The sequence below is a fragment of the Phyllostomus discolor genome, chromosome 3 (genome assembly GCF_004126475.2).
Source record: "Phyllostomus discolor isolate MPI-MPIP mPhyDis1 chromosome 3, mPhyDis1.pri.v3, whole genome shotgun sequence".
NCBI classification, from domain to species: Eukaryota; Metazoa; Chordata; class Mammalia; order Chiroptera; family Phyllostomidae; genus Phyllostomus; species Phyllostomus discolor.
In genome coordinates, this window is record NC_040905.2 from 132,869,087 (window position 1) to 132,891,613 (window position 22,527).

Sequence of the window (22,527 nt, forward strand, 5' to 3'; positions counted from 1 at the left end):
AGTGATGGAGGTGCCCAGTGGCCCAGGAGGAATGGGGAATGACATACACCTATTCATTCATTCAATCACCAGGCTTTTATTAAGCACCTACTATGTACCAGACACTGTTCTAGGCACTGAGGGCAAAGCAGTGAACCTATCAGACAGGTTTTGCCTTCAGAATCCTCCATTCTTTGTGGGGAGACAAATAATGGCAGATGAATCAATAAATATGTAATATAAAATAAGGGCTGGGAAGAAAACAAAACAGAGCAATGAACTGGAGTAATGGATGGTCAGGGCCCTAAGAATGGAGAACGAATCAGTTGTGTAATTGTTGGATCAAGGTTGTCCTAGGCAGAGGAAACAGCATGTGCAAAGGCCCTGAGACAAGAGCAGGGAACCACAGAGATAGCTGGAATGTAGGGTGAGGAGAAAGATGGGAGGTGAGAGAATGGATATGAAATAGGTGCCAAACTTGGAATATTGGAGTATTTCATATCAAAAGCCAGCTTCTCCTGAAATTTGTCATTGCTAGTGCCACCAGGCTCATTAGCTGGAACTACAAGGTACTGTCCCTTCCTTCCCAGGCTGGGCATAAGTCTCCCCTTTGCCCCCACCAAGGCCCAGTGAGGCTCTCAGTCCCATAGTAAGGGGTCACATCTGTACACCCAGACCCCACATTTACACTCCTGCCCCTCACTGCACCTGTGCTGCACCCTCCCCAGGCCCCAGAGGACAGAGGCTTCTCATGTTCCCACACCCCAACTCTGGGCTGGAGCCTGACCATGCCCTGAAAGGGTCCCATGCTTCTGCCTTCTTGCTGGCTGCCTTCTCCTCAGCTCAGCTCGGCTGTGCCAGGTCTGTGGACTCCTCACCCCTGAAGGTACCCTGGGCAGCCTGGAACAGAGGGTGAGAGCCCAGGGGCAGAGGGGACTCCATCCTGCCCTGAAGTCTGGCCTCTTCCTACCCCAGGAAAAGCATGGCCTCCCTTCTTTGATTGGATGCAGCCCTTCTGCTCCCTTCAGCTGCCCTCCCCCACAAGTAGTTTCTGAAGCTGTCTCTACCATATCCCTCATTTCATCCTCAGACAGACTTTGGCACTCCTTAGAGAGAAGGGGCTGAGGACCCTTGATGGGCAATGTTATGCCCAGGAGGAGCCCTGTCCATCTTTGACCAGAGAAGGGCATAGTCTGGTCAGGGTGGATAATGAAGTGTGAGAAACAGACAGGTGGGTAAAGTGTTAGATTTCCAGTTCCCTTTGGTATCAACTGTGGCAGAGGAGGGAAAGAGTATCTGAGCCAAGTCACTGGTTTGTTGCCTGTGTACCCACATTCTGTTTCCACCCAAAAGACATAGACAAGGTGGTCCTGTCTGGCCTGCTCTCACTCAAACCCAAAGGGCTGAGTAGAGATCCATCCCTCCAGATCCCAGGGATCCCAGCCTGGAAGCTACATGCCAGATCCTGGGGCCACTGTCCAGTAAAGTGGGAGCTCAACTGCAACACCAGACACTGACGTGCCCACCTCAACATCCTGTATCCTCAACAGCCCATGAGCAGGATTTTACAAATGTAGCTTACAGTAAAGTACATAAGAAAATCCCGCCAGGCAAGGGGATGTTGTCTGATTCCTACAGGCCATAATTTCTGGGGAAAGAGACATTTTTTTCTCCACAAATGATGGGAAGTTGGTGGTTACAGTTACGGCTAGCTGTTGACGTTGGGAAGCTGTTCTGATGCCCAGAATCCCACCTACCTCAGCTAAATGGTATCTTTATGAAATTAACAGAGCTAGGCTGCACTGAGGGGAGGCAAAAAAAAAAAAAAAAAAAGAACTTTCAAATTTTAAGTATAATTGGAAAACTGACCTTCGGAAAATATTTTCCCACCCCAGCCCCATGCTAGAGAAGAATGGGCGCTTTATGCTGAGGGTGAGCAGAGACCTTAAGGGATTAGCTGGTCTCTTTGGAGGTGGATGTGGAGTGGTATGATGGGTTGTGGGGTCCCTCTGGGCCTCCTTGAGTTACAGGGTTACAGTGAACAACCGAGGAGGGGCTGGGAATTCTAAGGCTGTCCTGGGCTGGGAGTGTATCAAGGAGCAGCTGACGACAGGCAGGGCCCAAGAGCACTTGCTAGGTCCATCTGAAATTGCCTGGTGGGAAGTGGGAGCCTGCTGGGTGATATCTACAGCAGCAGAAAATGTCAAAGCAGAGAGGTTGGGAATAGTGCAGACTGGAGTGATCCTGTACCCAAGTCTGGTCTGATGGAGCTGAGGTGGAGAGGGCAGGAAGGTACTGACTGGGGTTCCAGGATGCAACCTATTCCTTACTAGGTACTGGGGGCTCAGGATGGAAACAACAAGGCCTGGTTCCGTCCAGCAACTCTGTGAATGTTGATTCAAGTCTGGAATGGTACAATATCCCCTCTGAGCCTCAGGTTGCTCATCTGTAAAATGGCATAATAACAGGAGGAGGGAATGACAAGCAGTCAGCTTGGGGAGGCCTAATGAACCCTCATTATTAGGACTTTCAGTCTGGCAGGTTGAACTCTGGCTGTCTGGCTCATGGTTCTATCCTCCATCCAGTAGGATCCTCACTCTGGATGGGCACTTTCCACATTGCTGAGTCTCCGAGGATGCATGCTGGGATACAGCCACCAGGACTCCTCTTTCCCAGTGACCTCTGTCCTCTCCTCACAGGCTGCTGAATCAGGCCACTGACCCATGTGAGGACCAGAAATTGTGTAAAGTGTAAGAATGTAACCATTGGGCTGTCCTGGGGCCTTTGCAGGGAGGAGACCTTCTGGAGAGAGAGGAGGCAAGCCCAGCCACACTGAAACCTCATGGATGCTGTTTTTTCCCAAATATTTCAATGATAGAGCACTTGCTTGGGGTCATCCCTGACATCATGGAAACCCAGGTGGTTCTGTCCTCTGTGAGGCCCCTGGGCTTCGTCTGGTGCTGTCCCTGGAGTCAGTATTCATGGGCTTCATTTTGCACAGGATCAGTTCCATGCTCCTGGGTGTGCTCCCTGTATAATTTACTACAGCTTTCGACAACCCTGAGGGAGGGATATGATTAGTCCTGTCTTCAGATGAGGAACCCAGCTTGGTACCAACAGAGAATAAGGCGCAGAGTGGAGCTGGGCCCTGTGGCCTGGCTGCCATCTTCCAGGTTAACATCAGTCCAGCTTGGTGCCCTCTTGGGGCTGGTATCTCTACTGACTGGTAGGCTGGAGATGTACTGAATGTGGAAAGAGGTGGCAGAACCTATTGATTTCAGCTGGTTGGTTTCCAGGGCTCCCTGGTATTTACAATGGGAAACAAGTGGCAGAAAGCCCTACTCCCACCTCTCACCCTGAGTAGGTTCTAGTTGCTCTCCCTTCCTTCTCAGAGTGTCTGCTCTTCTGGCCTCTCTGATAGTCTGCTGCTCCCTTTTCCCCTGTGGCTCCAGTGGGTAGTCCCTCAAGATTTCTGGAGACAACAGTGACAATGACAGTCATGTATGTCACCTGTGTCCCTGAAACTGCTAAGTGCTTGGCATCCTGTCCATTCCCTCCTCATGGCCCCATGCAGATGCTATTATCACCCTGCTTACAGATAAGGAACCTGAGGCACACCTGGCCACATCTGAAGGCACAAGGCCCTTCCCCACATCCCAGCCACCCACCCCACATCCAGCCAAGAAGTTGAGGGGGGCGTGCAGGGCAGATTTCTCACATGTGTCCTTCTTGAAAGAAAAGAGTGTTTACTAATTACTGCTAAAGCCATTTTCAAGATTGTCTCAAGAAAGTATTTTATCAAACAGGCTGGGGAGAAAAAGAAAAGCTAAAGGCATATACTCAGAGAGCAAAAACTGAGAGACCTAGAGTCCGAGTCCATTCACACCCCTCCCTACCTGCAGAAGGGAAAACAAGGCCCAGCGAGGCAGGTGACAGGACAGGTTCACGGAAAATCTGTGCAAGCAGAAGATGTACGTGTTCCTCTGGTCATGCTGTGTGGCCTGGAAGTCCATCCCCAAACATCATGCTCAAGAAAGCTCTTGAAAAGACAACGCACGATTCCTTGACGCTAATTGCTTGAGTTTGAGGTAATATCGTCACAGAAACCCCAGCAGTAACCTTTGGTCTTGGCAAATTCTCCCCTCAATCATGTAACGTAAACAGCGATAAACGAGGGCTTTTTAAGGCTTTCTTCATAATGCGATGCACATGCATTTGTTACCGAATCTGCCTGCGCTCCAAGCCCTGAAACCTGAGCAGCTGGGAGGTGAGCAGCGGGGCGCAGGGGGTGGGGTCAGGCTTCCCTGGAGACAGCCCAAACGCCAGGGCGGCCCCCCCTGCACCTCTCCCTCTCCTATCCCTCCCCTATCCCTCCCCCATCCCTTCCCTCTCTAACACTCTCCTCCCCTTTAGTTTCTCCAGTTCTCTCCCTGCTTTCTCTCTCTTTGTCTCTTTTCCCTCAGTCTCTCTCCCTCTCCCTTTTTCTCTCATTCTCCCTCTCTCTCTCAATCTCTCTCCCCCTCCCTCTCCTTGTCAGATTCTGTCTCTATCACTCTCATTGTTTCCTCACTGCCTGTCTCCCCTTGTCTCGCCGTGCAAAGTTAACTTCTGATTGCCACCCACCCCTCCAAACCTTTGCTTTCCTCCTGTCTCTCACCCTTCAACTCTGCCCGCTTTCTCTCACACAACTCTTCATCACATTGCTCCATTTCCTCCCTTCTCAGCACTTGGGACTCAGAGAGTACTTGGACATAACCCATGGGCTGGGATGTGGGACGTTGCAGTGGAGGATGAACAAAGTATACAGAGGGACACAAGAAAGACCACTGTCTTTTGGTGGGGAGGTGACAAAATCAAGGCTGACTTTATAGAGATGGTAACATATGAGAAGAGTCTAGAAGGAAAAATGGAAAGTGACCTCATGAAGATGATAGGAACAGAGGGACTATGTAAAGGGAGCAGAGGGTAAAGTCAAGAGAGGCTTTGCTGATTGGTGTGGCTGGTGAAGGCTGGATGTAAGGTTGGGTATCTGGGGATTAAGAAGGGTGCTGCATCTTGGGCAGAAAAAACATCCCAAGGACCCTGGGTAAGGGGCAGGGCATAGAAGAGAGGGTCAGTTCAGGATGTGGGATTTGGGGCAGCCCCATTGCTGGGCAGGAAGGGTGGGACAGCTGGCATGGGTTCTGGGGGCCTTGAGGAGAGAGGCAGACAGGGAAGGGGTCACTGTAGGCCTGGACACCAGAGCCCAGCACTGCCATGAACCCTCACATGATGGACTTCAAACTCCAGGCTTCATCTCTCTTCCACAAGTGAAGATACTCATGTGGATGAACTGAGAGGGTTCAGAGACATCATGCATCAGCCTGTCTCTGGACACCTCATCACCCCAGTAGCTGGCATGCATCTCAGACACACACTTGCTCCCTGCAGTCATGTGACAACCAGAGGATGTCTGCTGTATCCCCATTTTAATAGGCTTGGAAACTGAGGTACACAGAGGTTCAGCAACTGGCCCAGTGCTGTGCAGTCAGAAGGCACAGGGACAAGACTGGAGTGCCATCCTGGAGCTTATACCCCTGTCACTGCAGTGCTGTAAGTGTGGTCCTGAGTGGGGCACAGAGTCCAGACCAGAGGGTCCCACTTCTTTTCCATGGTTCTTATGGCAATTGGAATGAGTGGGGTAGAGCTGGACCCAACCTGTTGCCTGACCCCCCAGGCATCATGCTTCCTATCCCAAATAATTACCATAGTAGCTCACCAGGTAGACAACTATCTCCTTGCCAAACCCCTGAGAGAGCACATGTGCACTGAGGAGACATATCCAAGGAGTTGGGCCCACAACAGGTTGGGAGAGGCAGGCAGCAAAAGGAGCAGAGCAGACTGGAACTATCTGGGTGAAGACCAGAATCTTCCCTGGTTCTCAGTCCTAGAGCTCACTGACTACCCCTTATCCTGAGTGGATGGACATCTAGACCCAGCAGGGACTGCCAGCCAAGACCTGGTCCTAGGAATGTCTGACATTTAAGAATCGCTAATGAAAGATAATATTTCATTGTTAAAATTTTTTTCTGCTTCAAAGGCTTTGGCTCTTCAGAAACACACAATGCTTCTTCCCTGGCACATAGCCTGGACTTTCCTTGTCATGCAGACTCTTGTCTCCACAGGGAGCAACCTGGATGCCTGCTCCTCTGCAGCCTTGGGACTGGGAGCTGAGCTGCAGGAGGGGCAGCAGGGAGAGGCAGCAGGGAGAGGCATTGAGGACCCTGTGAAATGCCACAGAGCTATATTAAAAGTCCATCATTTTCCCCCAGACTTGCCCCTCACAGCCCTGCCCCTTTGGGCCATAAGCCACAGTTGTCCTCCACCATCTTTACACCTGCCATCCAGCACGTGTCCTCAGCCCTTGCCTGTCAATCCCTTGCCTCCTCTCCTCAGCCCACCTTAGATGACGGGTGTCCCCTCAGCCCACTCCCCTCAGCCACCTGGATCTCTCAGAGAGAGGCCAACACCTCAAAGGTTCCCCAAGTCCCCTACCTGCTCGGACCTCTGAGACACTGCCTAGCCCCTCCTTCACCAACCCACCATTTGTCCTGGAATGTCACTTTCTCACCAGCCCCCTCTGTGTTTTCTTCACAGCACTTCCCCTCTTCCCATGTTATGTAATCAACTTCTCAGATTATTCTCTGTCCCACCCTAGACATGGCTCTAGAGGGTAAGGGGCTCTCCTGGTGGGGCTCAGCATGTGTCTGTGGAACAAATGAGTTTGTAGGCCCCATTCCCACACTGACCCCAACCTTGAACACAGGACTGCACATGTGAAGGAGCAGGAGCCTGGATAGGGAGACAGGAGCAGGCTGGGGGTGCTTCAGGTGAGCTGGCAGGGTTGGGTGATCATGGTAGGATGGGAGGGGTCTGCCTGTGTATGTGATGCCAACCCTGAAGCTCCCCAAGGGCTGGCAGTTGGAGGTTGGGCTGAGGCTACAGACCTGGATTCCATCCAGGAGTGGGAGGCTATTGAGGCAGAGGGGGAGCTGGCCATCTGTACCTTCACCAGAGGCCCTTTTACATGGACACCTCTGGCTCCTGAGACACCTCTGGTCCTGTGCCCCTTACAGAGCTGTACCCTGCTTGCTGGGCTCTAGAGTTGTCCAGCCCCAGGCTGCTCCAGAAAAGGAGCCAGAGCCCTCAGTAGACCTCCACTGCTCAAATGTCAAGCAAATTAAAAATTGAGACAATTTAATGTAAAAGGCTGTCTTTCTGTTTTTTAACTTTGTATTGTATTGTAATTTTTCCCCTTTGCCCTCCTCCACTCAGCCCACCCCCATCCCAGTCAATCTCCACACAGTTGTGTCCATGAATCATTCATACATGTTTTTTAACTAGTCCCTTCTCCTTCTTTCTACCATTATCCCCCTCCCGGCTCCCCATCCCAGTCACTGTCAGTCTGTTCCATGTTTCAATGCCTCTGGTTCTATTTTGCTCATTAGTTTATTTTGTTCATTACATTCCTCTTATAGGTGAGATCATATGGTTTATTTGTTTTTCTCTGATTGGTTTATTTCACTTAGCATAATAGTCTCCAGTTCCGTCTATGCTGTTGCAAAGGGTAGGAGTTCCTTCTTTCTTTCTGCTGCATAAAATTCCATTGTGTAAATGTACCACAGTTTTTGATCCACTCATTTACTGATGGGCACTTAGGCTATAAGACAAACAATCCAATTTAAAAAGGTTGTCTTTCTTCACCACTTACTTTAGTGAGCCAGAGGCAGACTTGAAAGTGATTTCCTGAGGGCCCCAGACCCAGGAATACCCCCACCCCTTGTCCCTATTCCCTGGAGCAGAGGTCAGCAGAGTCTGGTGTCCACCTTTCTCAGGCTTCCTGAGGCTCCAGCCTCCCCAAAATGCTTTTGTCCACTTCCCTCCCTTCCAGAGACCAGTTCCCCAGGGGCATCTCTCTACCCTGACCTCAGACCTCCAATCTGGGTCTCATATCACCCTCTTCTTTGTGTGTTATGGTGTTGGGAACCACCCTGCCTGGTATCAGAAGCTGTAACCCCCACCTAGGCTAAGGCTAAGGGAACGCCCTTGGAACCGTAAGCCAGCCAAGAGACAAAAGCTTATCTCCGTGGCAGGAGCACTGCTTTTGCTGCTTCATTCATAACTGAACCCCAAAGCTTGGTCGGTTAGCCAAAGATGGGTAAGATTCTCCAAGGGGGGAACGATCTAAGACAGGCACGATCACATGGGAGGCCCCCAAAAGATGGACTTTGGGGGCTACAGCAAAACGGGGTGATGGACCCTCGCTCCTCAGCTTTGACATAGCCTGAGTTCTCATCGTCTGGGAGAAAATCTCCTTATCTCTTGGTTGCCTTAGTTCCCTTGCTCCACCTAAGCCTGAAACAATGACAGGGTGGTGCAGCTCTGTGCTGAAAAGGGCGGATTCCCCCAGTGATCAGGCCTAAGAAAGAACATGTAAATTACTGTGAAAACTTCTTTGTTTAGAATGCTCTCAGTTGAATGAGAAGGGTCCAAGAAGGAAGTTAGTTTGTTCCTCAAAGTCTTACAGTTCTTTGACCCTGACTCAAAATAGATCTGCAGAGTTCCTTGTTATCTATTGTTCCTTACTTCCTCGTAATGAGTACTGTACTTTACCTGAATTCTTATGCAAAATAAGCCCAATAAAAATAGGTTTGGACAGTAAATCGGCGAGCTCCCCACTAGAGGGAGTGGCCATTCCATCCCTACTTCTCCACAGAAACTAGCCTGTCTCTGTGTATGTTTTTTCTTGCATTTTGACGAGCCATCTGCAGCGTTCCGTGATCACTGCTGGCCGGTGACCCATGCATCATTATGGGTGTCTCAGTACTTGTTTTTCCAATTCCACAAATAAGCCTAAAACCACCACTTATTGCTTTAAGGAGTCCGTGCCCAGTGCCTGCTGCTCATCTTCCTAGATGGAACACTCAGTATGGGCCATCTGCCCCGAGCATCATCAGTCCTTAAAATAACTCAGCTTTCTTGTCTGGAAGGTAGTCATAAATTCTCCCAGACTTGTTGGGGGAACTTGGAGAGCTGAAGCTGCTGACAGAATGCCTGGCATAGGTGTGTGCAGTGGGTGCGGGGTGGGGAAGACAATGGTGATGGTGAAGAAAGCAATCGGTGTGTGTGTGTTCATACATGTGTGTATTGTATGTGTGCTTGTGTGCATACATGTTTGTGTATGCATGTGTGTATGCATGTAGTATGAGTGTATATGTATACCTATATTTATGTTTTCTCATTATGTGCTTTTTTACACCAACATCATGTGTTTTCATTTCCAGACCCATATTTGTGTCACTTTCTTGGGGACCTGGGGGTCATTAGCTAAAGACATTGGAGTCTGTGCCCTGGGCATTTGTTCTGAGCTGGCCAGGATGCTAAGAGCCTCTGTTACTTTTAAGAGTGTTCCTATTTCACAAAGACCCCAGAGGGGGCAGATAGGGGATATGAGGACAGTCTTGTTGAGACAAAAAGGAGCTATAGACACCAGGGGAGTAGACAGTGACATTCAGTGAACACATTGCTCAGAGGACCAGGTGACAATAAGGGGCACAGATGAGCCTTAAAAATACAGGGCTGAATGGAAAAAGTAAAAAATCCAAATTAAAAACTCTCAGACACAAAACAATGTGTGTTCAATGAACAAATCCCAGACAAAAAGCAACACCGACACATCAGAGTGGGCCTCATGGGCAGAAGTTCAGAAAAGGAAAAGTCAAAACAAGCCCATGCAACAAGTTCCAAGGAGCTAAGGGCCCCCGTTCACTTGCCCAGGTGATGCTAGTCACCATAATTTACTCACAAAAGGCACAAACCTGAGAAACACTGTCAAAGTGAGGCATGAGGGTATCACCCAAGTCCAGAGTTTCTTGAGACTTTTGAAAGTTTCCCACTTGATTATTATGGGGGTAGATTTGATCTTTGCAGTAGCGTGGTGCTTTGGAACCAGTGCAGGCCTTTCAGACCAGTAGTGTGAGTGCATTTGCAGGGGGAAAATAACCCAAATCCAAAGCATGACCTGGGTTCCCTGTGCACTGGGTACTGTAGGTGGAAACCTCACATCCACCCTCAGGCTCCATGGCAGGCAACTCAGGTTTGGGACACTTGACCAAGGTCATGGTCATGCAGTGGTCCTTCCTACCCCCTGTCACTGAGCCCGGAAGTCTCTGACCTGCCACTTTAACTAGACCAACACCCTCCTTTTACAGTTGCAGACACTGAGATCCAGAGAGAGGAGGTTAGCTTTAAGGACAAATGTAGGCTGAAAGTGAAGGAATGGAAAAAGATATTACAAGCAAATGCTAACCAAAAGCAAGCAGGGGTAGCTATACTTACAGGAGACAAAATAGACTTTAAGTTAAAAATGGTCATAAGAGACAAATAAGGTTATTATATAATGATAAAGGTGTCAATTCATTAAGATATAACAGTTGTAAAAATTATGCATCCATCTTTAGAGCACCTAAATACATAAAGCAAATACTAACAGAATTAAAAGGACTAAAATATAAACAACCATACAATAGTAGTTGGGGACTTTAATACCCCACTCTCAACAATGAATAGATCATCTAGATAGAGACTCAATAAGGAAACAGCAAATTTGAACAACACTATAGTCCAAATAACACTAGCAGAGTATACATAGAACATTCCATACAATAGCAACAGAGTACACATTCTTCTCAAGCACACACAAAACACTTCCTAGGATATATCATATGTTAGGACACAAAACAAGTCTCAACAAATTCAGAAAGATAGAAATTATATCAAATATTTTTTTCTGAGTACAATGGTATAAAACTAGAAATTAAGAGGGAAAAGGCTGAAAAATTCATAAATACATGAAAATAACACACTCCTGAACAACCAATGTTTTAAAGAAGAAATTAAAAGGGAAATAAAAATATGACATATGAAAATGGAAACATAACATTGTACAAACTTATGGGATGAGCTAAAGTAGCCTAAAAGGAAAATTTGTAAGTGTGTGCATCAAAACAAAAAAGACCTCAAGTAAATAGCCTGATATTATACATCAGGAAACTAGAAAAAGAACAAACTGAGCCCAAAGTTAGCAGAAGGAAGGAAATAATAAAGAAGAAAGCAGAAACAAATGAAATGGAAACATGGAAAAGACTAACAAAACTGAGTTGGTTCTTTGCAAAGGTAAAAATTTACAAACTTTTAGCTAGGCTAACCAAGAGAAAAAGAGGACCCAAATAAAGTTATAAATGAAAAAAAGACATCACATTGATAGCACAGAAATGCAAAGGACTATGAGGTTACTATAAACAGTATACACCAAAAAATTAGATAACTTTTTTGAAGAAAAGAATGAATGTTTAGAAAGATACAATTTGCCAACTCTGAATTATGAAGACAGAGAAAAATCTGAACAGTCCAATAACAAGTAAGGAGATTTAATCAGGGAGCAAAAACTTCACAACAACAATAACAACAAAATGCCCAGGATTAGACAGATTCACTGGTGTATTCTACCAAACATTTAAAGAATTCATGCCCATACTTCAAAAAATTTAAAAAAGAATACTTTCAAACTCATTTAATGAGTCCAGCGTACCCTCATATCAAAGCCAGACAAGAAAAGTGCAAGAAAACTAAAGGCCAATATATCTGATGAATATAAATATAAAAAATTCTCAAAATCTTAAAAAAAAAAAAAAGCCCTGGCTGGCATAGCTCAGTGGATTGAGTACAGGCTGTGAACCAAAGTGTCGCAGGTTCAATTTCCAGTCAGGGTACATGCCTGGGTTGTGGGCCATGACCCCCAGCAACTGTACATTGATGTTTCTCTCCCTCTCTCTCTCTCTCTCTCTCTCTCTCTCTCTCTCCCTCCCTTCCCTCTCTAAAATAAATAAATAAAATATTTTTAAAAATTCTCAACAAAATATGAACAAATTGATTCAAAAGCACATTAAGAAGATCATACACAATGATCAAATAGGATTCATCCTTGGGATGCAAGGATGATTCAACATATGCAAATCAATAAATGTGACACATCACATTAAAGAAATAAATACTAAAAATAATATAATCATCTCAATAGGTCTAGGAAAAATAACATTTGACAAAATCTAACATATTTTCATGATAAAAAAGACTGTCAACAAATTGGGAATAGAAAGATTAAAGGCTAAATTTGACAAGCCCACAGATAATTTCCACCATGTGCTCAGTGGTGAAAGTTTGAAATCTCTTCCTGTGAGAGCAGAAACAAGACTATAATACCCACTTCCATTGCTTGTATTCAACATAGTGCTAAAAGTGCAATCAGGTAGGGAGAGACACAGAGAAAGAGAGAGAGAGAGATTTAAATCAGAAAAGAAGCAAAATTGTCCCTGTATGTAGATGACATGATCTTATATATAGAAAACAGTAAAGGCTCTAGCAAAAACCAAACGTATATCAAATCATCACATTGTACATCTTGAACTTACATAATGTTAGACTTAATAAATAAATTCAGTAAAGTTGCAGGATACAGAATCAACATATGAAAATCAGTTTCATTTCTATATACTAACAATGAAATATCTGAAAAAGAAAGAAAAAAATGCTGTTCCCAATAACACCAAAAACAATAAAGTATTTTGGAATAAATATAACCATGGAAGTGAAAGATCTGTACACTAGCAACTATAAGACATTGATGAAAGAAATAGAAGACATAAATATCCTGTGTTCATAAATCAGAAGACTTAACATTGTTAATTTGTTAAATTGTTCATTCTACTCAAATCCAGCTATATATTTGATTAATCCCTATCAAGATTTAAGTGGTGATATTTACAGAAATTGAAAAAATACTCTAAAATCTGTATGGAACTACAGAAGACCTCAAATAGCCAAAGCAATCTTGAGAAAAGAAAGGGGAGAAAAGCTGGAGCATCATACTTCCTTAATTTCAAACTATGTTACAAAGCAGTATAGTGCTGGCATAAAAACAGACACATGGGCCAACAGAACAGAATCAACAGCCCAGAAGTAAACCCATGCATATATGGCCAATTAATGTTTGACAAGGGGACAAAAATGCTCAATGTGGAAAAGATATAGGGTCTTCAATAAATGGTATGGGAAAAACCACATATCTCCATTCCAAAGAATGAAATTGGACCTTTGTCTTACAAAAATTAATTCAAAGTGGATTGAAGACCTAAATATAGGACTTGAAACTAAAAATTCTAGAAGAAAACATGAGGGGACAGCTCCTTGATATTGGTCTTGGCAATGATTTTTTTGGATTTGACACTAAAATAAAGGCAGCAAAAATAAACAAGGGAGAATACATTGAACTGAAATGCTCATGCACAGCAAAAGAAATGATCAACAAAATGAAAATACAGCCTATAGAATGGGATAATTAGCAAACCATGTATACAAAATATATAATAAACTAATACAATTCAATAAGAAAAACACCCAAATAATTTGATTAAAACATGGACAAAGGACCTGAATAAAAGTTTTTTTTCCCAAAGAAGATATGCAAATGGCCAACAGGTACAGTAAATGTGCTCAGTGTTATGAATGATCAAGGAAATGCAAATCAAAGCCACAATGAGCTTCCAGCCAAGATGGAAGCATAGATGGACACACTGTGCCTCCTCGCACAACCAAAATTAAGGACAAAAAAATTTAGAAACAAAAAACAGCCAGAACAGAAAGAAAATTGAACTGTATGGAAGTCCGACAACCATTCATCCAGACTACTAAGAGGGGTGGAGTCGGAGGCCTGTGGAGAGAGGTTGCAGTGGGAAAAGTGGTGGCTGGCAGACCCCAGATGTGCAGGTGGTGGCTAGCAGACCCTGGGCATGAGGAAACAATGAACAGACCCAGTGAGGCGCGCAAGGTAGCTGGCTGTCCATAGTCACACATTCATGCACAGAGAAACCAGGTGAAAATGGGCAGCAAGATAGGCCTTACAACCCAGGGACCCAGCACTGGGAAATAAAGCCTAAAAGCACCGACTGAAAACACCTGTGGGGTTGAGGCGCTGGGAGAGACTCCAAACCTCACAGGAGAGTTCGTTGGAGAGAACGACAAGGTTCTAGAACTTACACAAGCCCACCCACCTGGGAACCAGCACCAGGAAGGCCCAATTTGTTTGTGGGAAGCAGCAGAGGGGAGTAAATCCGACAGAAAGCAGAGCAAGCACCATTATTCCCTCTCAGACCCTGCCCCCACATACAGTGTCATAACCCAACAACTGGGTTGCCCCACCCTGGTGAACACCTAAGGCTCCGTTCCTCATATGTAACAGGCATGACCAGATCAAAAAAAAAAAAAAAAAAAGAGAGAGAGAGAGAGAGAGAGAGAGAGAGATGGCTCAAACAGAAGGAAAAAATGAAAGCCCCAGAGCCAATACTTTTAAGCGACTAAGAGATAGCCAACCTATCAGACGCACAGTTCAAAACACTGGTGATCAGGATGCTCACAGAATTGGTTGATTTTGGTCACAAATTAGATGAAAAAACGAAGGCTACGCTAAATGAAATGAAGGAAAATGTACAGGGAATCAATAGTGTTGGGAAGGAAACTGGAACTCACATCAATGGAGTGGACCAGAACATATAATCAGAAAAGAATGAATAAATAAGAGTTCAAAAAAAGGAGGAGAGGCTTAGGAATCTCCAGGACATTTTTAAACATTCCAACATCCAAATTATAGGGGTACCAGAAGGAGAAGAGGAAGAGCAACAAGTGGAAAAGTTATTTGAACAAATAATAAAGGAGAACTTCTCCAATCTGGCAAAGGAAATAGACTTCCAGGAAGTCCAGGAAGCTCAGAGAGTCCCAAACAAGTTGGACCCAAGGAGGAACACACCAAGGCACATCATAATTCCATTATCCAAGATTAAAATTAAGGAGAGAATGCTAGAAGCAGCAAGAGATAAGGGGACAGTAACCTAGAAAGGAGTTCCCATCAGACTGTCAGCTGATTTCTCAAAAGAGACTTTGTAGGCTAGAAGGGGCTGGAAAGAAGTATTCCAAATCATGAAAGGCAAGGACCTGCATCCAAGATTGCTCTATCCAGCAAAGCTTTCATTTAGAATGGAAGGGCAGATAAAGCACTTCTTGGATAAGGTCAAGTTAAAGGAGTTCATCATCACCAAGCCCTTATTATATGAAAGGTTACAGGGATTTATCTGAGAAAAAGAAGATAAAAAACACATACAGTAAAATGACAGCAAACTCACAATTATTAACAACCACATCTCAAACAAAAACAAAAACAAACTAAGCAATCAACTAGAATAGGAACAGAGCCACAGAAATGGAGATCACATGGAGGGTTAGTAACAGGGGAGTGGGAGGAGGAGAGAGGGGGAAACGGTACAGAGAATAAGTAACATAGATGGTAGGTAGGCAATAGACATAAGGAGGGTAAAAATAGTATGGGAAATGTAGAAGCTAAAGAACTTATGACACATAAACATGAACTAAAGGGGGGAATGTGGGTGGGAGAGGGTGTGCAGGGTGGAGGGGAGTGAAGGGGGGGAAATGGGACAACTGTAATAGCATAATCAATAAAATATATTTTTTAAAAATGAGGTGGTTCCAGAGGTTCCTAAGCATCTCCTCATTTCTTTTTTGAATTCTTGTTTCTTTATTCTTTTTCAATTGGATGTTTATTTCCTCCTTCTGTTCCAAATTGTTCATTTGAGTTCTGATTTCCTTCCCTTCACTGTTGGTTCCCTATTTTTTTTTTATTTCACTTTACATAGCCTTCACTTCTTCCTTTATTTTGCAACCATACACATTCACTTCTGTGAGCACCCTGATTACCAGTATTTTGAACTCTGCATCTGATAGGTCAGGGGTGTCAAACTCATTTTCACCAGGGACCACATCAGCCTTGCAGTTGCCTTCAAAGGGCTGAATGTAATTTAAGGCCTGTATAATGTAACTACTCCTTAGCAGTTAAGCGAGAGCTCAGTGCTGCCACCAGGTAGAAACAAGGTGCCAGGCTGGATAAAATAAGGTGGAGGGCTGGATTCGGCCTGCCAGCCTTGTGTTTGCCACCTGTGTAATAGATTGTTGCTTAGTTCTTTTTCTGGAGTTCTGATATGTTCTTTCAGTTGGCCATATTGCTTTGTCTCAGCACACCTGTTACATTGTAAGTGGTGGAGCCTTAGGTATTGGCCAGGGCAGGGAGACCCATTTCACTACCTTGTGGTGCTGTGTATGGGGGAAGGGGTCAGAGAGAGAACAATGCCACTTTCTGGGTTCCCAGCCCAATTTCAGTCACTTCCCCTCACTTTCAATAGACTGTCTTTACTCCATTCTATGTTCTTGCCTTCTTTGTCAAATATTAATTGACTATCTAAACTTGGGTTTATTTCTGTCTTCCCTATTCTGTTATATTCATCTATATGTCTGGTTTTATGCCAGTACCATGCTGTTTTGATTACTATGGCCTTGTAGTATAGTGTTGTATCAGGCAGCATAAGTCCTCCAACTTTGTTCTTCTTCCTCAATATTGCTAAAGCTTCAGGATTTTTTGTGGTACCACATAAATTTTTGGATTTTTTGTACTAGTTCTTCAAAATATTCCATTGGTATTTTGACAGAGATTGTGTTGAATTCCTAGTTTGCTTTGAGTAGTATGGATATTTTAATAATATTTATTCTTCCTATCCATGAACACAGTATATGCTTCAATTTATTTGTATATTTTTAAATTTTTTTCTTCAGTGCCTAATAGTTTTCAAAGTACAGGTCTTTTACATCCTTGGTTAAATTTATTACTAGGTATTTTATTTATTTTAAAACAGTTGTGAATGGGATTGTTTTCTTAGATTCTGTTTCTGATAATTCATTATTGGTGTACAAATATAAAAATGTAACTGATTTCTGGACTTTGGGCAAAGATGGAGGCATAGGTAGATACATTGTGCCTCCTCACAAAATCAAAAGAAGGACAACAACACATTTAAAAGCAAAAATAAAAAAACTAGAACTGCCAGAAAATTGAACTGTATAGGAGTCTGACAACCAAGGAGTTAAAGAAGAAACATTCATTCACTCCAGCAGGAGAGGCAGAGAGGACACGTGGCAAGCTAGCAGCTGGCAGGGTGGGCAGTTCCACATTTGCATGCAGATAAACTGGGAGGAACAGGTGGGGATCAAGACAGACCCTGCAACCTAGGGTTCCAGCATGGAAAAAAGAAGCCTCAAAACCTCTGGTTGTAAAATCCTGTGGGAATTGCGGCAGTGGGAAAAACTCGCAGCCTCACAGGAGAGTTCATTGGCGAGACCCACAGGGTTCTGGAATGTACACAAGCCCACTCATCCAGAAATCAGCACCAGAATGGCCCAATTTGCTTCTAGGTAGCAGGGAAAGTGACTGAAAGCCAGCTGAGAGCTGAGCAAGTGGCATTGTTCCCTTTCTGACCCTTCCTCTACATACAGTGCCACAATGAAGTAACATGGGTTGCCCCACCTTAGTGAATACCAAAGACTCCATGCCTTACAATGTAACAGGTGCACCCAGACAAAGAAATATGGCCCAAATGAAAGAATAGGTAGAGTCTCCAAAAATAAAACTAAACAATGAAGAGATAAACAACCTATCACATATAGAGTTCAAAACACTGGTAATCACGATGCTCATAGAAATGGTGGAGTATGGTCCCAAAATAGAGGAAGAAGCGAGGGCTGTGCAAAGTGAAATAAAGAAAAATATACAGGGAACCAACAGTGAAGGATAGGAAATTGGGACTCAAATCAATGACTTGAGGCAGAAGAAAAATAAACATTCAACCAGAACAGAGGGAAGAAATAACAATTCAAAAAAATGAGGAGAGGCTTAGGAACCTTGGGGACAACTTTAAATATTCCAACATCCAAATCATAGGGATGCCATAAGGAGAAGAGGAACAGCAAGAAATAGAAAACTTATTTGAAAGTATAATGAAGGAGAACTTCCCCAATCTGGTAAAGGAAATAGGCTTCCAAGAAGTCCAGGAAGTTCAGACACTCCCAACAAAGTTGGATCCAAGGAAGCACACACAAAGACACATCATAATTAAATTACCCAAGATTAAAGACAAGGATAAAATCTTAAAAGCAGTAAGAGAAAAGGATCATTACCTACCAAGAAGTTTCCATACAACTTTCAGCTGATTTCTCAAAAGAAACCTTGCAAGCAAGAAAGGTCTCGAAAGAAGTATTCCAAGTCATGAAAGACAAAGACCTACATCCAAGATTACTCTATCCAGCAAAACTATCATTTAGAATGGAAGGGCAGATAAAGTGCTTCCCAGATAAGGTTGAGTTAAAGGAGTTCATGATCACCAAGCCCTTATTATATGAAATGTTAAAGGGACTTATCTAAGAAAAAGAAGATCGAAACTATGACTGGTAAAATGACAACAAACTCATAACTATCAACAACTGAACCTAAAGAAAACAAAAACAAAAGCACACTAAGCAAACAACTAGAACAGTAACAGAATCAGAGAAATGGAGATCACATGGAGGGTTATCAGTGGGGACGGGGAGGGTGGAGAATGGGGGAGAAGGTACAGGGAATAAGAAGCGTAAATGGTAGGTACAAAATAGACGGGGGAGGTTGAGAATAGTATAGGAAACGGAGAAGCCAAATAACTTATATGTATGACCCATGGACATGAACTAAAAGGGGGCATGCTGGTGGGAGGAGTGGTGGTAGGTGGAGGACAGTAAAGGGTAGAAAAAATGGGACAACTGTAATAGCATAATAAATAAAAATATATTTAAAATAATAGTTAAAATGTAACTTACTTATGGGTATTTATTTTGTATCCTGCTGCTTTACTGAATTCATTTATCAGTACTAGCAGTTGTTTTGGTGGAATCTTTAGTGTTCTCTATACACAGTTATTATGTTATCTGCAAGTAATGACAGCTTTACTTCTTTCCAATTTGGATGTCTTTTATTTCTTCCTCTTGTCTGATACCTGTGGATAGGATTTCCAGTACTATGTTGAATAAGAGAGGTGAAAGTGAATATCTGTATCTTGTTTCTCATCTTAAGGGATTTTAGTTTTCAATTTTTAGTTTTTCTCATTGAGTAAAATGTTAGCTATGTGTTTGTTATATATGGCTTTCTTTATGTTCAGGTTTGTTCCTTCTATGCCTGCTTTGCTGAAAATTATCATAAATGGGTGCTGGACTTTATAAACTGCCTTTTCTACATCTATTGATATGATCATGTGGCTTTCATTCTTCATTTTTGTTATGCAGTATATCACAGTTATTGATTCACAGATATTGTACCAATCTTGCATGTCCAGAATAAATCCCATTTGATCATGGTGTATGATCTACTTAAGGTATTCCTGGATCCAGTTAGCTAGTATTTTGTTGAGGATTTTTGCATCTATGTTAATAGGGGATACTGGCTTATAATTTTCTTTTGTGTTAGTGTCTTTATCTGGTTTTCAAATTAGGATTATGCTGACCTCATAAAATGAGTTTGGGGGTCTTGCCTCCTTTTGAATTTTTTGGACTAGGTTTAGAATAGGTGTTAGTTCTTCTCTTAATGTTTGGTAAAAATTCGCCTGTGAAGCCATCCTGTCTAGGGCTTTAGTTTTCTGGGAGATATTTTTTATTAATGCTTTAATATCATTAATTGTAATTGGTCTGTTCAGATTTTCTGATTTTTCCTGGTTCAGTTTTGGAAGATTGTATGTTTGTAGGAATTTATTCGTTTCATCCAGATTTTCCCATTTGTTGGCATATCACATAGTTTTTCATGATATTTTCTTACAATCCTTTGTTGGTGTCAGTTTTTACTTCTATTTCATTTCTGACTTTATTTGGGTCTTTCTTTCTTGCTTTCTTTCTTTCTCTCTTTCAAGTCTGATTGGAGGTTTCTCAGTCTTGTTTAGATTTTCAAAGATGCAGCTTTTGGTTTCATTGATCTTTTGTATTTTTTTTTTAGTCTCTACGTCATTTATTTCTGCTCTAATCTTTATTATTTCCTCACTTCTACTCACTTTGAGATTTGTTTGTTGTTCTTTTTCTAGTTCCTTTAGGGAAAAGGGTTACTTTTTTATATGTGATTTTTCTTGTTTCTTGAGGTAGGCCTGTAAATGCATATATTAAAAGATAAGAAGGATCAAAATACAATAACCTAAGTTTACACCTTAAGGAGCTAGGAAAAGAGAGCAAACCAAAGCTAATAGAAAAAAAGAAAATAATAAATTTCAAGCAGGGATCAATGAAAAAGGGTAGACAGACAATAGAGAAAATAAATGAAAACAAAAGTTGGTTGCTATGAAATGAATTATGCCCTCCCCAAATTTCTTATGTTGAAGCCTTAACCCTGTTCTGACTGCATGTGGCAGTAGGGCCTTTCAGAAGGTAATTTACGTTACATGAGGTCATAAGGGTGGGGCTTAATAACAGAGGGCTAGTGTCCTTGTAAGAAGAGGAGCAAGCGCACATAATAAAGACTATTTCCTTTTCTTGTCTAATTGTTCTGGCTAGACCAAGTGCAAAGTTGCATAGTAGTGGTAAAAGTGAGCACTTTTGTTTTGTCCCTGATCTTAGAAGGGGAATATTTTCAGTCTCTCACCATTGAAGTTACCAGAGCCAAGACTCCACAGGAAAAAACTTCATTGCTAGGTAGACAAAGCATTTGGGGGTCAAGGTTGTTTTCCTCAAGAGTAACCACAGCCCTTGTTGGTGTGGCTCAGTGGATTGAACACCAGCCTGGAAACCAAAAGGTTGCCACTTCAATTCCCAGTCAGTGCACATGCCTGGGTTTCAGGCCAGGTCAGGTGTCCAGTAGGGGGCATGCCAGAGGCTACCACACATTGATGTTTCTCTCCTCTTTCTCATTCCCTTCTAATCTGTTTAAAATAAATAAATTTCAAAAAAAAGAGTAACCACAGGCCTGTGTTTGGGTCAAGCCACGAGCCTCTGTTTCCTTTATTGTTCTCTCTCAACAAATGATTTTCCTGTCCAGTGATAAAGTTCAAGTTGCTTCATTAAGAGGACTTTCAAGATGGCAGCAGAGTAAGTCAGAAGTAGGCACTCACCCCTTCCCAGGACCAAACTGGAATTACAACTAACTTATAGAACAAGCATCCTGAATAACCAACTGAAGACTAGCTGAAGAGAAGTCTTATAACCAAGGATTTACAGAGGAAGCTGAATTAGGACTAGTAGGAAGGGTAGAGATGTGAAAAGGGCTGGCCCCACTCCCAAGAGCAGTGCTTGAGATTCTGTAGGGTTACCTCAGCTGCAGAGTTTCCTGGGGTTTACAGTCCCCAAGACTGGGGTCTATACCCCAAGCTGGACACAAGCCAACCCACCTGGGAATCAACAGCAGAAGGGCCCAATTTGCTTGTGGAAAGTGAGGGAAGTGACTGAAATTCGGCAGAGAGCAGAGCAAGTGCTATTGTTCCCTCTTGGACCCCTACTCCACATATAGTGTCACATCCCAGCAACTGGGTTGCCTCACACTGGAGAACACCTAAGGTTCTGCCCCTCACTATGTAACAGGCATGTCAAGACAGAAAAGTGGCCAAAACGAAAGAATAGGTCAAAGCTCCAGAACAAATACAACTAAGCAATGAAGAGATAGCCAACCTATCAGATGCCCAGGTCAAAACACTGGTAATTACTGGTAATTAGATGAAAAAATGAAGGCTATGTTAAGTGAAATGAAGAAAAATGTACAGGGAACCAATAGTGATGGGAAGGAAACTAGAACTCACATCAATGGAGTGGGCCAGAAAGAAGAAAGAAACATCCAATCAGAAAAGAATGAAGAAATAAGAGTTCAAAAAAAGGAGGAGGGGCTTAGGAACCTCTAGAACATCTTTAAACATTCCAACATCCAAATTATAGGAGTAACAGAAGGAGAAAAGGAAGAGAAACAAATTGAAAACTTATTCAAACAAATAATAAAAGAGGACTTCCCCATTCTGGCAAAGGAAATAGACTTCCAGGAAGTCCAGGAAGCTCAGAGAGTCCCAAACAAGTTGGACCCAAGGAGGAACACACTAGGGCACATCATAATTACATTAGCCAAAATGAAAGATAAGGAGAGGATCTTAAAAGCAGCAAGAGAAGAGACAGTTTACCTACAAAGGAGTGCCCATAAGACTTTCAGCTGATTTCTCAAAAGAGACCTTGCAGGCATGAAGAGACTGGAAAAAAGTATTCCAAGTCATGAAAGGCAAGGACCTACATCCCAGATTGCTCTATCCAGCAAAGCTATCATTTAGAATGGAAGGGCAGATAAAGCACTTCTTGGATAAGGTCAAGTTAAAGGAGTTCATCATCACCAAGCCCTTATTATATGAAAGGTTACAGGGATTTATCTAAGAAGATAAAAGAAGATAAAAAACACATACAGTAAAATGACAGCAAACTCACAATTATTAACAACCACACCTCAAGCAAAAACAAAAACAAACTAAGCAAACAACCAGAACAGGAACAGAACCACAGAAATGGAAATCACATGGATGGTTA